Consider the following 14205-nt stretch of genomic DNA (forward strand, 5'->3'; position numbering starts at 1 on the left):
TGCGGTCACACCATTCACACCGCCCTAACCTGCTCAAGGTTCATGTGACCTCAGTGACAGAGTCACAATGACTGGATCACTGTTGCTCTAGGGTGTGCTGCTTCGTAGGCCTGCTCGCAAGACTGGAGATGAACTTCAGTATGGATTGTGGTGGATAGGCCTTCAAGGTTAACCCACAATTGACACTACTAGGGTACACCTGCTTGTGCTAAGACATCAAGCCTTCTAAGGTCTAGTGGGGCCTTCTAAGGTCTAGCATGGGAATATGCTCCCTCATTAGAATGGTCTGGTCATCAAGGCTGAACCCGGTTCCCCAGTTCCAAATGCGACAGCTCTGGCCATAGTGCCACATCCTCTCCCCCACTGAACACCATCAAATTATGCACTTGATAAGAGTAATATGCTGCCTAAAAAATGACTACAGGACCCTGAAGGGAACCGTTTCAATGTCCATTGCTTATATACTTGCAAAACGTAAGCAGTATGGTTTAAAAAGAACACATCCATAAACACAGAGCCATGGTACACATTTTGTTTTCCAAACCACCCATCAACCAGGTATTGCTCCTCCAGGAATGGTGCACTTCCCCACCTGGGCACAACAATGCTGTTCAAAGAAAGACAAGAAAACAAAAGTAGCGCTTTACTGGCAAACTCTGTAAAGTGAGGCTGATGTATTTGGATGTGAATAAAACCAATCTGGCCACTTTGTCTTGCTTTATTTAGTTATGTATTTATTTTTCATATTTAAAACCTTCTATTCCGCTGCACTTTGGAATAGAAAAATGTCAGAATTTCCAGCAAGAGTGTTTTTCTTTTTTGGATCCATTTCACAGAGAAGCAACTTATTGAAAGAAGGAAAGAGAGGTTGTGAACCGTTTCTTCAAGTCACGGTTTTCAGTAAGTGAGGAGCAAGACAGAAAGAGAGGGAATATAGGAAGAGAGATGGGGCAGCTGCCAGCACAAAAAAGAAGAGGACATTGTCCGAGTCCTATTCCTTCTCTGCCCGTCCCCGAAAGTCCACGAAAGCAAGCCGAGCCTTATCTGAATGCCTTTGTCTGACCCCAAAATAGTGCCGCCCCCAACATTCCAACCCCCCCCCCCCCCAAGCTCTATGCCACTGCCTAATAGCTCGGTTCTTAAAAGTCGATATTGGAGTGGGTCAGTATCCAGCGTAACTACAATTGTTTGCCTTTAAAGGGATGGTGGCCTGCTGGTTTGTGTAAAAGTTACAGACTCCTAAAATGGGTTGGGTACATTGCTAAAAGCAGTATTTCAGTTACAATTTATGAATTGTTTTACCAGTGACCAAAAAATTGCCTTATACATCTGGCCCAAAATCTTTTATGCATGACGCTCAAACATAGGAGTGAAGGACCCATCAGGTACTCCAAAATAAAAAGTTATGCAGCAAGTTGCTAAGAAAACCAGAACTAATAGTGAATAGCACAGAACAAAATCTCATGGTACTGAAAATAATTCTTCCTATTTTCCATTTATGTGGCACTTATTTTACCAAACTGATATGTTTGAAAGACAGAGCTGGAATATTACATTTGAAAGGAATCCAAGGGATTGACTATACTGAAAATGTGACTCTTTTTGACTGGAAATGAATGAAGAGTCTCCAGTGTGGGGCTTAATGTGGTCATTGTGGTGGAGGCCAAAAATGGGTGGAGTGCTTGTTTTTTTAATTCTAATTTCAAGAAACATACAGGCAGGAATACATGTTACTTCCTAACTAATGTAAGCCAGATTGTATTGCACTCAGAATTTGCCTTAGAGAGCGTGAGTTGGATGTATTTCCACTGTTGTTCTGGGTGTAGCTGGAATTCTTGTTGTAGCGAAGAGTTTTACTGTACCCCCATGTAAAATGTGTTGTGTAATTAGGATTTCCTTAGTATTGCTGGCCGGCCAGAGTATCTGGCATCCCTTTCTTGTCATAGGAGCATTATACTATAGATGCAAGAAGTAATTCAGCTTTAGTGATGTATGTGCTATATTCCATATAATTGTGTACCTTGCAACATCCCATTGTCGGGTCTTTGGAGATATATCAATGACTACCCAAGATAGTTATACCCAGTTGAATAGATTGACGAGCTGTTTAGTACAGTTCAAATTTGGGCATTTGAAACCCCTGAAGACACTTGACGCCTACAGTTTTTGTCATGCATAGCGAGGGTTTTAGACCATATCAAACAAAAGATTTTCTTTCTTCTTCAAATTTTGATAAGATAGAGTGGGCTATGTGCTGAGTGAGCATTCTGAATGCATAACTGAACCTCAGTGTGACCATCATTTCAATGACTTTTGCTGTGCACGATAATGAAAATATCATGCCACAAAGACATTACCTTATCCACTACAATTCTGCTAATATTCCAAGATATTTTACTCTGGCAATACCACTGGCAAGGTATTTTTGATAGAGAATTCTAGTGGGTATATTTTGTCACTTGTCCCAGACTGACTTTTTACCTTGGAAACTCAGAGAACCTGGATATGACATTTCGCCATACAGACATCAAGGTGTGTGGGTTTGCTATTGTTAGTATGTAATTGCCATATAGGATGAGTTACAAATCCCTGGCAGTTGCAGGTATTTCCTTCGCTGCTGACATTTTGCACATTACTACCATCAATAGTTCTAATGCCAGGAGTAGTGACAGAAGCTGTTCTTTGCCTTTTGCCTCTGTAGATAGGGGATGGAGCATATGAAAAGCTATTGCACGTGACAGAGGCCATGGGTACTTGGTAAAATTATTTTACTTTGTTTACAAAACTCAGACCCAGTCCTGCCCTCCACAATATTCGAAAGAGGTACCTCAGCTCCACCCGGTCAAACGCTTTTTTGGCATCTATTAAAAAGGCTATGTCCTGGTCAGGGTCATCTTACATAATAGCGTTCTCAAAATATGTCATGGTGATGGATCTGCCACTTGGATTATATGCATCACACAGGGAATAATCTTCCTAATTTGGTATGTCTGCACTCTGCCCAAAATCTTTATTTTTGAATTTATGAGTGAGACTAGTCTATAATTCATGTAATAAAAAGCATGTTTAGCAGGTTTAGGTATGATAGAAACATTTGCTTTGTTAAATTGAAACCATTTACCACCCATGTCTGTTGCTTCTTTAAAGACCTTATAGAGCAGAGGAACAAGTATTGTTTTTGCACATACACATCTACCTGTGTTATCACACTATGTCCTTCAGACAGGAATTCCATTTATTTCAAATGTTGACTATGCTTCTCGTGTAGTCTCAGGAGTGTCCATTAATTGTGTTTTGGACATGATTTGATAAAAGCACCCTTTTTAAATGTACCCAAAAGTGAGCACACTGGTGCAGGGTCACCCTCTCGTCCTCGGGTCCATAGACTAACAAAAAGAGAGATGGGCACTGGAGCTGGAGTAAAACAACAAGTTTATTAATCACTCATGAGCCGGACGACGTCCACACAACACTCTCAAGTGTTGTAGGAGGAGGTACTCTGAACTCCATACCATCGTCCTTACATACAGCTGTGTTGCAATGTAAGCATATGGACAGAAATGGAAAGAACAAGTTTAGAAATATCAGCAAACAAGGGCAGATGGATGACCACTTGGTCAGCAAATAGGGAGGGGGAGCAGGAATGCTTATGGCGGCAGTAAACAGTCAACAGATAACATCTAAGACCAGGTGCACCGGCAGCTACAAACCCCCCAGCACGTGCATTGCTGAGACATGTCGAAAGAGGTCAACTAAAATAGATGACACATAAAGGTAAAAAGGCAAACAGCAGAGTACCAAAGAAATACGAAGGAAACGAAATGGACACCACAGCCAAAATAGCTGTTGCTTATGCTAATGAAAATATTACACGTTTCCACAGACGACCCTTTTAGCATAAGCTAAGACATTTTCTGGTCTCTTCTAAGGGGTATGATATACATTGTGAATATCAATTAACATCATTTCACAAATTTCTCGTTCCATTGTTAAACGGGTATTTGCATTTTGAACATTCGTTTTAGATGGTACACAAGTGGTACAAGTGGAAATACAGAGGGAACAGAGCATTGGTCCACATTGTATACATAAACAACAAGAGAAGAGAATTGCAATAATAATGAATAAGGCCGACTATACTTTCAGACCCCATACAGAAAATAAGCTCCAGAACCATCCAGTCCAAGTCCATATTCCTAGGTCTTGATGTATCTCAGTGGGTATTTTATGCAGTTTCGAAATGGCATCATAGACAGAAGGGGCGTGGTCAGGGATGAACACGAAACAACTACTCCCAATAATGCAACATGCTCCACCACTGTCAGCTAGGATTACATCTAAAACCATTCTATTTTGCAAAGTCACAATTCTCGTGATTCAGTAATATTTCCAAGAGCCATTGCTGTTTGATTAGTCACAGCCTCTACCACTCGGGTCAAGCGTCTTATTTTCCTACTGTTAAAAGCTGCACCAACAAAGAAAAAGTGTCGCAAATTAAAGTCAACATATTGCTGTATTACAGTATCAGTTTCATCCACTTCATCATTATTTATAGTTCTTTTGAATCGGTTCAATGAAATGTCATTAAACTATTTTTTATCTTTATGATAAGATGCAGGTGCTAAGAATTTAGGGGGAAGCAAGAAGGACACATAGCATATTCCAGACCATCCAATTGGTAGATAATAGTAACCTTTACCTCCACAAATGAAATAAGTGTTATGTGAGGATAGTAAACTGCTATTGTTCGTTCCAGTGATATTCAACACTGTAGTACAGTCACTTTTTCTCACTGGGATACTGCCAAATCTGCTCACACAAAGATTTGCTTGGGCTATAGTAACAGCGATAACAGGAGGCCCCTTACCCTTGGCCATTTGAGTGTTGGGAAAAACATAGCTTGCGGAGGATTTTCCTTTACAATACTCCTCCATTTCCCATACAGTTCGTTTGGCTTGTGGAGGCCTTCGTCATCAGGGTAACAAACCTTGTTTAACTGTACATTAAATCTTCCTACAGCCAGTGGAGCAATATTACTAACAGCAGAGGCACACATCAGTGCGAACCAGGCTCTACAAGAGCCATTATGTGAAAATGGCAGGGGAATGAGACGGGTTTCTCCCTTCTTCTGCATTCGTAGCATTATGAGTATGATGCAACATTTATACGAAAGTGTTATTGAGATTGAAATTCGGTGCTTCTTTTAATGATAGGGAAGAGTGAAGTAATAATGTTCTGTGAGGACAGGAGTAGTAGCAGGCAATAAGTTTTGAGCCAGAGTTACTTCCTCCACAAACCACATTACCCCAGCAATGATGACAGTAGTCAAAGTCAATCCAGTAATAAACCTTGTGCAGCCGTGTGAGAAGTTGGCCTGATGTATGAAGTTCACTATTCTAGTGAGAACCGTGTATCAGTCCAAACAATCCCTTATGGTGGTGGTTGTAAAGTCATCCATATAGACAAGCTATCCTAATGGTAGCATGGACTAAGCAGTCTTAGGCTTAACTCAAGAGGGCATGTGAAGCCAGCTGCTTTACCATATGCAATCCTGTAATATCAAATGAAAGGACACCACACAAGTTATATATTATAAAAATATATGTTTTTATTACTAGAATAATCCTCTGTACTCTTTATGAGGGCAGAGGCACAAGCGTTTAAACAAAAGCACAGTTAAACATACAAAAGTTGCACAATTATGGATAGGGCCGGTGGCCACTCAAACCATATACTAAATAAGTGGTATAAGAACCACTTTTCGAACAATGGTAAGGCCTAGGGCCTTGGGAATCGCAGGGACTACACTAGACTAACAGCAGTTAGGACGGGAGTAGCCCGCGGGATTTGGGTGCAGCGCTAAAAGCACACGCATGCACCAATGCAAAGTCAATGTAAATGTACAGGAATTTATATAGCGCAAATCACCAAGCGGTTTCTAAGCGCTTGCTTAGGGAACCCGTCCTGGTATTCCCCTGTGAGATAACCCCGGCAGGGTATCCGCAAGGTGAAAGCCAGGCATCCCGCCGCGAGGGGCCGTTGTGGAGATTAAGCAAGCTATTGCCCAGAGTCGCAGAGTGTGAACCCGTGAATCGAGTAGGCACCGGAGCGAGAATTTTCAAGTCCATGGACATTTTAGGACTCAAGACCTCGCTGAGCTGGGAATTGAACCCTGGTCCCGGGCTGACCTCTGCTTCCAGGTCTGCCTCCTCTAACCAGTGAGCCACACTTCTCCACTAATGGTGCGTAAAAGTTATAAAGTTACTGTTTTGGAAGTCTTCCGACTGAAGTAGAATTAAACCACTTTAAACTAGGACACTAGGGGTGTAAACCACTACAGGAGCACCAGTGTTAGATCATTACCTCACCCACATGAAGCGGGTGCATAGGTGCCAAAGTGTGTCGGGTTTCGTCGTGGAGTTCTATGGAGCCTGGAGATGAAGATGTTGCAGGCGGCCAGGAGAGAAGAGTCCGGTTGGATCCAAGGGTGGATCGAAGATGTAGAGTACCCGAAAGCAGAGGGGACAGAGTCTGGGTCACTAGCCAATGACCAGGATGGAACCAGGAAGGAACCAGGCGATGTCGGGCGCAATCAGGTGGTTGTCGAGAAGCTTGACTCCGCTGCCACGTGGCCTCTGAGGCATCAAGGATGACCAGGAGTGGATCACGAGCTATCCCACAAAGGCTCTCGCTGTCGGCGGTGTCGGCCTCATGATTGGAGTCAACAGGCCTTGGCAAAGGCAACCCACGCAGGATTCGAAGATCGCTTCTTACTCGGACCAGCAGGTCAGAGAGGGTGCTCCTTTTCAGGGGAACGAGGGCCAGTCTGGAGCAACCAGACTAGCAGAGTAGTTTCGAAGTTTCGTCGTCGTAGGGGCCACTAGCCAACGGGCAAGTGACCGGACAGACGCGTCGAGCAGGAAAATGCAAAAGGGCCCCACTCAGCACTCGGTGAGTCTGGAGGGGTGGTCTTCGGTGCACGAGCTGCTCGGGGCTGGGGCTTCTCAAACCCCAATGCACAGGTTCGAGGGAACCTCGGGGGCTGCACGGTCAGCACTTCGCAGTCTTTTCAAGATGGCCGGTCCCACGTCTCACGTCGCCTCCACGGGTCTCAGTTTTGCTGTGGCTGTGGATCGGGTTGTTGGATGTCTGGGAATCTGGTTCTTGTCAATTTCTGTCGCTCGAGCTCCGGCGGAAGCTGCAACAAAGCAAACTGTTGGGCGCTGGATGGTGCCTGTTTGCACAGGGTGGTCACTCCTTGACCCCAAGGGAGATTCTTCAGCCTTCCACGTCGAGTGGGATGTCGAAGGGTCAAGAGTTCTGCATCAAAGTTTCAGTCAGGATAAATCTAATGTCTATGGACACAGCTCCTACCTTTATTCCAAATCAAGGGGCTGGATTACCTGCTAGGTCCCTCCTATGGGTGGGACCCAGGAAGGGGGTGGTTACACCCGTTTCCCTTTGTCCAGTTTCGCACCAGAGCTGGGGCTGGAGTGCCCCAGGACCAGTTTGAACTGGGCTATGCATGGGACACCTTGTGTGCCCCAGGCAGTGTCTAGTTTCACTCGCCCTGCCTGCCTCAATCCACTATCTCCTGTCTGGGGTGGTGTAACACCTCCCTGTGACAGGAAACCCTTTGTCCAAGCCTCCTCTCCCAAGTTTCGGTCAGCAGCAGGAGGCTTGACTTGTGTCGGTGGCAGCAGCATCCATTTTATGATGCTGGGGCTCTGGTTAGAATTAACCGCGTTTAAGTAAAGTAACATGTCTTCTCCCTCTAGAAGGGTGGAATGCTACCCCCGTAGCCAGAACTGGCGAGGGGGTAGTATTCCAAAGTGTATGACACCTTACACGACATGTTTTGATAAAGCCAAACCAAAGTTAGCAATAACCGCGAGGATTATAATGCACTTAAGAGTATATGGTATGGCAGTATCCCAGAACAGCTATAAGGAAATGGTTCCGAAAGCTGCAGACAGGCTCAGCTCATGCTAGAGCACCATCTCACATAAAACCAAGCACTCTGCCTCCAGGATTGTTAAGGACTGCCATAGGAGTGACTTATAGGCATATATGTGTCCAGATATAGGTTTAGATATGGGTATACTATATCTAAGCAAGGGGTGATTACACGACCTTGCCCCAGCTGAGTGATCAGCCAGTTGTGTCTGTTTGGATGGCCAGCCAGGGGTGGCAAAAGATATGCTGCAGCCCCTGGAAGACCTTGGATGCACCTATGCCCTGGGCACCTATAGTACACTGTACAGGGGCTCATAAGGTGATCCAATACCCAAATGGTGATGTACCTAAAGTACATGGTCTTGAATTTAGAGAGAGAACAGCAGACTGTGGGTCTGATTAGCAGGCCCACAGCCACATTAAGGCGAAAACCAGTGAAGCAAAAAGCAAAAATTGGGGTGACCATAGGAAAGCAGACCCTACTCTCCTACATAACCCCCCCAAACGCAGGGACATTAAACCTAACCTTGACCAGATAAGTCTTCATGTTCTAAGTGGAAATACCTGGAGAGACCATCTGAAATTGCCATGGTCAGTCCCTGGTCTGTGCTCCACTGTAAAGTCCATCCCCTGTAGGAAATGGACCACCTGAGCAGTTTGGGATTTTCACCCTTCATCTGATTTAGCCACAAGAGGGGCTTATGGTCTGTGTGAATCTTGAAGTGAGTGCCAAACAAGTATGGTCTCAACTTCTTCAGTGCCCAAACCATAGCAAAGGCCTCCCTCTCAATGGCTGACCAACGTTTCTCTCTAGGGGTCAGCCTTCTGCTAATGAAAGCAATGGGCTGGTCTTGACCATCTACGTTAAGTTGTGAAAGCACAGCTCCCACCCCCAACTCAGAAGCATCCGTTTGGACAATTAACTCTTTGGAGTAGTCAGGACTCTTTAGGATAGGTGCAGAGCACATGGCCTTCTTCAGGTCATCAAATGCCTTTTGACAGTTACCTGTCCACTGAACCTTTTTAGGCATCTTCTTGGATGTCAGATCATTAAATGGTGTCACAATGGACCCATAATTCTTTACGAATTTCCTGTAATACCCAGTCAGGCCCAAGAAGGCTCTGACTTGTGTCTGGGTAGTTGGAGGAGCCCAGTCCTGTATGGCCTGGATCTTGTTCTCCAATGGTTGAACCTGACCCCCACCTACTAGGTGGCCCAGGCACACAACCTTGCTCTGCCCTATCTGGCACTTGGTAGCCTTGATAGTCAGGCCTGCCTTTTGCAGGGCCTCCAGAACTTTCTTCAGGTGGATCAGGTGATCCTCCCAGGTGGAGCTGAAGACAGCAATATCATCTAGATAAGCTGCACACAAGTCATCCAACCCAGCAAGGACTTGATACACCAACCTTTGGAAAGTGGCAGGTGCATTCTTCAAACCAAAGGGCATTACCACAAACTGATAATGTCCAATGTTGTTGAGAATGCTGTTTTGGCCTTAGACTCCTCAGCTAACCTGATTTGCCAATAGCCAGCTGTCAGATCAAATGTGCTCAGAAATTTGGCAGAAGCCAATTTATCTATGAGCTCATCTGCCCTTGGAATAGGGTGAGCATCTGTCCTAGTGACAGCATTGAGGCCTCTATAGTCCACACAGAACCTCATTTCTCTCTTTCCATCTTTGGTATGAGGTTTTGGCACAAGGACTACTGGGCTGGCCCAGGGGCTCTCTAATGGCTCAATTACTCCAAGTTCAACCATTTTCTGCACCTCAGCCTTTACACAATCCCTGACATGGTCAGGTTGCCTGTAGATTTTATTCTTCACAGGCAGACTGTCACCATTGTCCACCTCATGGGTGCACCAGTTAGTTTGACTGGGTGTGAGAGAAAACATATGTCTGTGAGCCTGCAGAACCTGTCTGCAGTCCCATTGCTGCTGGTCAGAGAGGCTGCCTGCCAAGGCTACTCCATCCACTGAACCATCATCAGGGTTGTGGGATAAAAGGTCTGGGAGAGGGTCACTCTCTTCCTCCTGGTCCCCATCTGTTGCCATGAGCAAGCCTATGTCAGCCCTGTCCACATATGCTTTCAATCTGTTTACATGGAGCACCCTGTGGGGGCTCCTAGGGGTGCCAAGGTCCACCAAGTAGGTGACCTCTCCCTTTTTCTCAAGTATGGTGTGGGGTCCAGACCATTTGTCTTGGAGGGCTGCTGGGGCCACTGGCTCCAACACCCACACCTTCTGCCCTGGCTGCTACTCAGTCAGCACAGCCTTTTGGTCATGCCAAGCTTTCTGTAATTCTTGACTGGCCTCAAGGTTTCTGGTTGCCTTCTCCATGTATTCAGCCATCCTGGAGCAGAGACCAAGTACATAGTCCACAATATCAAGTTTAGGCTTTTTGAGAGGTAACTCCCATCCTTCCTTCACAAGACACAGGGGACCCCTTACAGGGTGTCCAAACAAAAGCTCAAAAGGGCTGTAGCCAACCCCCTTTTGTGGGACCTCTCTGTAAGCAAAGAGTAGGCAGGGTAAAAGGATGTCCCATCTTCGCCTAAGCTTTTCAGGTAACCCTTTTATCATTCCCTTTAGGGTCTTGTTGAACCTTTCAACAAGCCCATTGCACTGTGGATGGTAGGGTGTGGTGAACTTATAGTTCACTCCACACTTTTTCCACATTGCTTTCAAATATCCAGACAGAAGTTGGTACCTCTGTCTGAAAGTACCTCCTTTGGAAAGCCCACTCTGGAGAAAATTCCAAGTAGGGCCCTTGCCACAACAGGAGCTGTTGTGGTCCTCAGGGGAATTGCCTCTGGGTACCTGGTGGCATGATCTACTACCACCAGTATAAATCTGTGCCCAGATGCTGTTTGGGGATCCATTGGTCCGACAATGTCTATCACAACTCTCTCAAAGGGTACCCCCACCACAGGTAGTGGTATTAGGGGGGCCTTTGTGGTGCCACCTGATTTGCCACTGGCTTGGCTGGTGTCACAGGAGCGACAAAACTCCTTAGTATTCTCTGACATGTAAGGCCAGTGAAAGTGTTGGACAAGTCTTTCCCAAGTCTTATTCTGGCCTAAGTGTCCTGCTAGGGGAATTTCATGGGCCAAGGTGAGAAGGAAGCCCCTAAATTGCAGAGGTATGACCAACCTCCTGGTAGCACCAGGCTTGGGGTCTCTAGCCTCTGAATAAAGGAGCCCTTCATCCCAATACACTTTATGGGTACGTTGAGCATTCCCAGAAGCCTCAGCAGCAGCCTGCTGTCTGAGGGGTTCAAGAGAAGGACAAGTTAACTGAGCCTGCCCCCAGATCTCCCCTTGAGGGTCCCCCTGTCCCCAGAAACTCAACCTGATCAGGTTCAAGTTCTTCCAGGACAGTCTCCTCTTGGATCACAGAATCATCCTCCTGAGAGGGCTGATCCCCAACCTGGGGCAAGGTGGAAGGCACTGCCTTAACCCTCTTGCTCTTTCTCTTGGGTTGTGGTTGGTCTATAGTTTCAAGATCCACCACAGGTTCAGGTAGGCACTTCTTGGCCTGGGACCTGGTTACAGCAAGGACATGTGCTGAAATACCTAGCATCTCTGCATGAGTCCTATTCTCCACTTCTGACCATAAGGAATCCTCTAGATCATTGCCCAAAAGACAGTCAACTGGGAGGTCTGCACTCACAACAACTCTTTTGAGGCCAGTTACCCCTCCCCAGGAGAAGTTAACAACAGCCACACTATGTGTAGTAGTGGCATTGCTAGCATTGGTCACTAGGTAATTTTCACCCAGTACAATTTGTCCAGGGTCCACAAAGTTAGGTGTCACCATAGTGACACTGGCACATGTGTCCCTGTAGGCCTGAGCCATTTTATCATTGATCAAAGGCATCTGCCTATACTTGCCCAAAGTATTGGGACTCACAGTAGTGGACATAGCCATGTCCACATCATAGAACAGAACTGCCTGAGTAGGGATTCTGACTAGGCCAGACTCCATCTCAGTACCCAGGGTTAACCCCACTAAAGCCTTGGGTTGTGCACTACCACTGCTGACTGTACTAGGGGGTGCAGAGGCCTTAGGGGCTGCAGTGGTAGGGGCTGTACCTTTCTTAGTGCATTCACTACCCCTGTGTGAAACTGATTTACAGGTATTGCACCAAGGTTTCTTTGGGCCATCATTCTTCTTCTTTTTATTTCCAGTTTGGGACCCACCCTCTTTAGGAGTATTTTGGGGGCCTGAAGAAGACTTCTGGTCTTTTTGTTTCTGATCTCCACTCTTCTGGTCTGCCTTTTTCTGATCACCTCCATGGTTCTGGGGTTTCTGCTTAACCCTGGTTCTGACCCATTTGTCTGCCTTCTTTCCCAATTCTTGGGGAGAGGTCAGATCTGAGTAAATCAGGTGTTGATGCAACTGCTGGTTCTGGCAATTATTAAGGATCTGTTCTCTCATTATTAGATTGTACAATCCTGTATAGTATGTGACTTTACTTCCCAGCAACCAACCCTCCAGAGCCTTAGTGGCACAATCAACAAAATCAGTCCATTCCTGAGTTTGAGCTTTTTGGGTATCTCTGAACAACAACCTCTATTGCTCAGTGGTTAGAATCTTGATCCTCATCTACCTCCTCATCTACCTCTGGGGTGATGGTCTCATCATCTAGGGGTGTTATTCCATCTCCTGGATTACCTGAGTGACCTGCACTAGCCTTCTCAAGATCATTCTTTTCTAGGACTCCTATCAGGATAGGAATGGTAGGGTTGTGACCCTTTTTCAGCCCCCTTGTAGTGCACAAGGCACTCAAGTCTCTGAAGCTGAGTTTGTCATAGCTGGAAGGTGCCTTGGTAAGGTCACTTGCCACAGGTAGAGAACTGGGTTGCTCACCTGTGCCAGACATGACTCTAGTAAGGTGTAAGTGGTGCACTTACCTACACTATGTGTTTTCCCACTGGAGCCTTGCTAGTGAGTTGTAGTCAGAGTGTGCTAAGCCCTTTAGTCTACAACTACTAAGTTCAGTAGAACTTAATTATGTAAGCTTTGTTTATATGTACCTATGGTACTTAATGTGATCTTTCATATGTTATAAAGATTACAATGGTAAAACAACAGCAAGCTCAAATCCCAACCGCTGCACACCAATGTGAGAAGTTGGCCTGATGTATGATGTTCACTAATCTAGTGAGAACCTTGTATCAGTCCAAACAATCCCTTATGGTGGTGGTTGTAAAGTCAACCTTATAGACAAGCTATCCTAATGGTAGCATGGACTAAGCAGTCTTAGGCTTAACTCAAGAGGGCATGTGAAGCCAGCTGTTTTACCATATGCAATCCTGTAATATCAAATGAAAGGACACCACACAAGTTATATATTATAAAAATATATGTATTTATTACTAGAATAATCCTCTGTACTCTTTATGAGGGCAGAGGCACAAGCGCTTATACAAAAGCACAGTTAAACATACAAAAGTTGCACAATTATGTATAGGGCCGGTGGCCACTCAAACCATATACTAAATAAGTGGTATAAGAACCACTTCTCGAACAATGGTAAGGCCTAGGGCCTTGGGAATCGCTGGGACTACACTGGACTAACAGCAGTTAGGACGGGAGTAGCCCGCGGGATTCGGGTGCAGCGCTAAAAGCACCCGCATGCACCAATGCAAAGTCAATGGTGCGTAAAAGTTATAAAGTTACTGTTTTGGAAGTCTTCCGACTGGAGTAGAATTAAACCACTTTAAACTAGGACACTAGGGGTATAAACCACTACAGGAGCACCGGTGTTAGATCGTTACCTCACCCACAGGAAGCGGGTGCATAGGTGCCAAAGTGTGTCGGGTTTCGTCGTGGAGTTCTATGGAGCCTGGAGATGAAGATGCTGCAGGCGGCCAGGAGAGAAGAGTCCGGTTGGATCCAAGGGTGGATCAAAGATGTAGAGTACCTGAAAGCAGAGGGTACAGAGTCTGGGTCACTAGCCAGTGACCAGGATGGAACCAGGAAGGAACCAGGCGATGTCGGGCGCAATCAGGTGGTTGTCGAGAAGCTTGACTCCGCTGCCACGTGGACTCTGGGGCATCGAGGATGACCAGGAGTAGATCACGAGCTGTCCCACGAAGGCTCTCGCTGTCGGCCGTGTCGGCTTCCGGATTGGAGTCAACAGGCCTTGGCAAAGGCAACCCTCGCAGGATTCGAAGATTGCTTCTTACTCGGACCAGCAGGTCAGAGAGGGTGCTCCTTTTCAGGGGAGCGAGGGCCAGTCTGGA

At 45.9% G+C, this 14205-nt stretch overlaps 1 protein-coding gene across 1 annotated transcript in view; it reads left to right on the top strand.

Annotated features, from left to right (window-relative positions):
• The window catches only part of F5 (coagulation factor V), a 711267-nt gene that overhangs the window by 71419 nt on the left and 625643 nt on the right, over positions 1–14205 (top strand). The gene's annotated exons all lie outside the window — the stretch shown is intronic.

The sequence above is a fragment of the Lissotriton helveticus genome, chromosome 8, assembly GCF_964261635.1.
Source record: "Lissotriton helveticus chromosome 8, aLisHel1.1, whole genome shotgun sequence".
Lineage (NCBI taxonomy): Eukaryota > Metazoa > Chordata > Amphibia > Caudata > Salamandridae > Lissotriton > Lissotriton helveticus.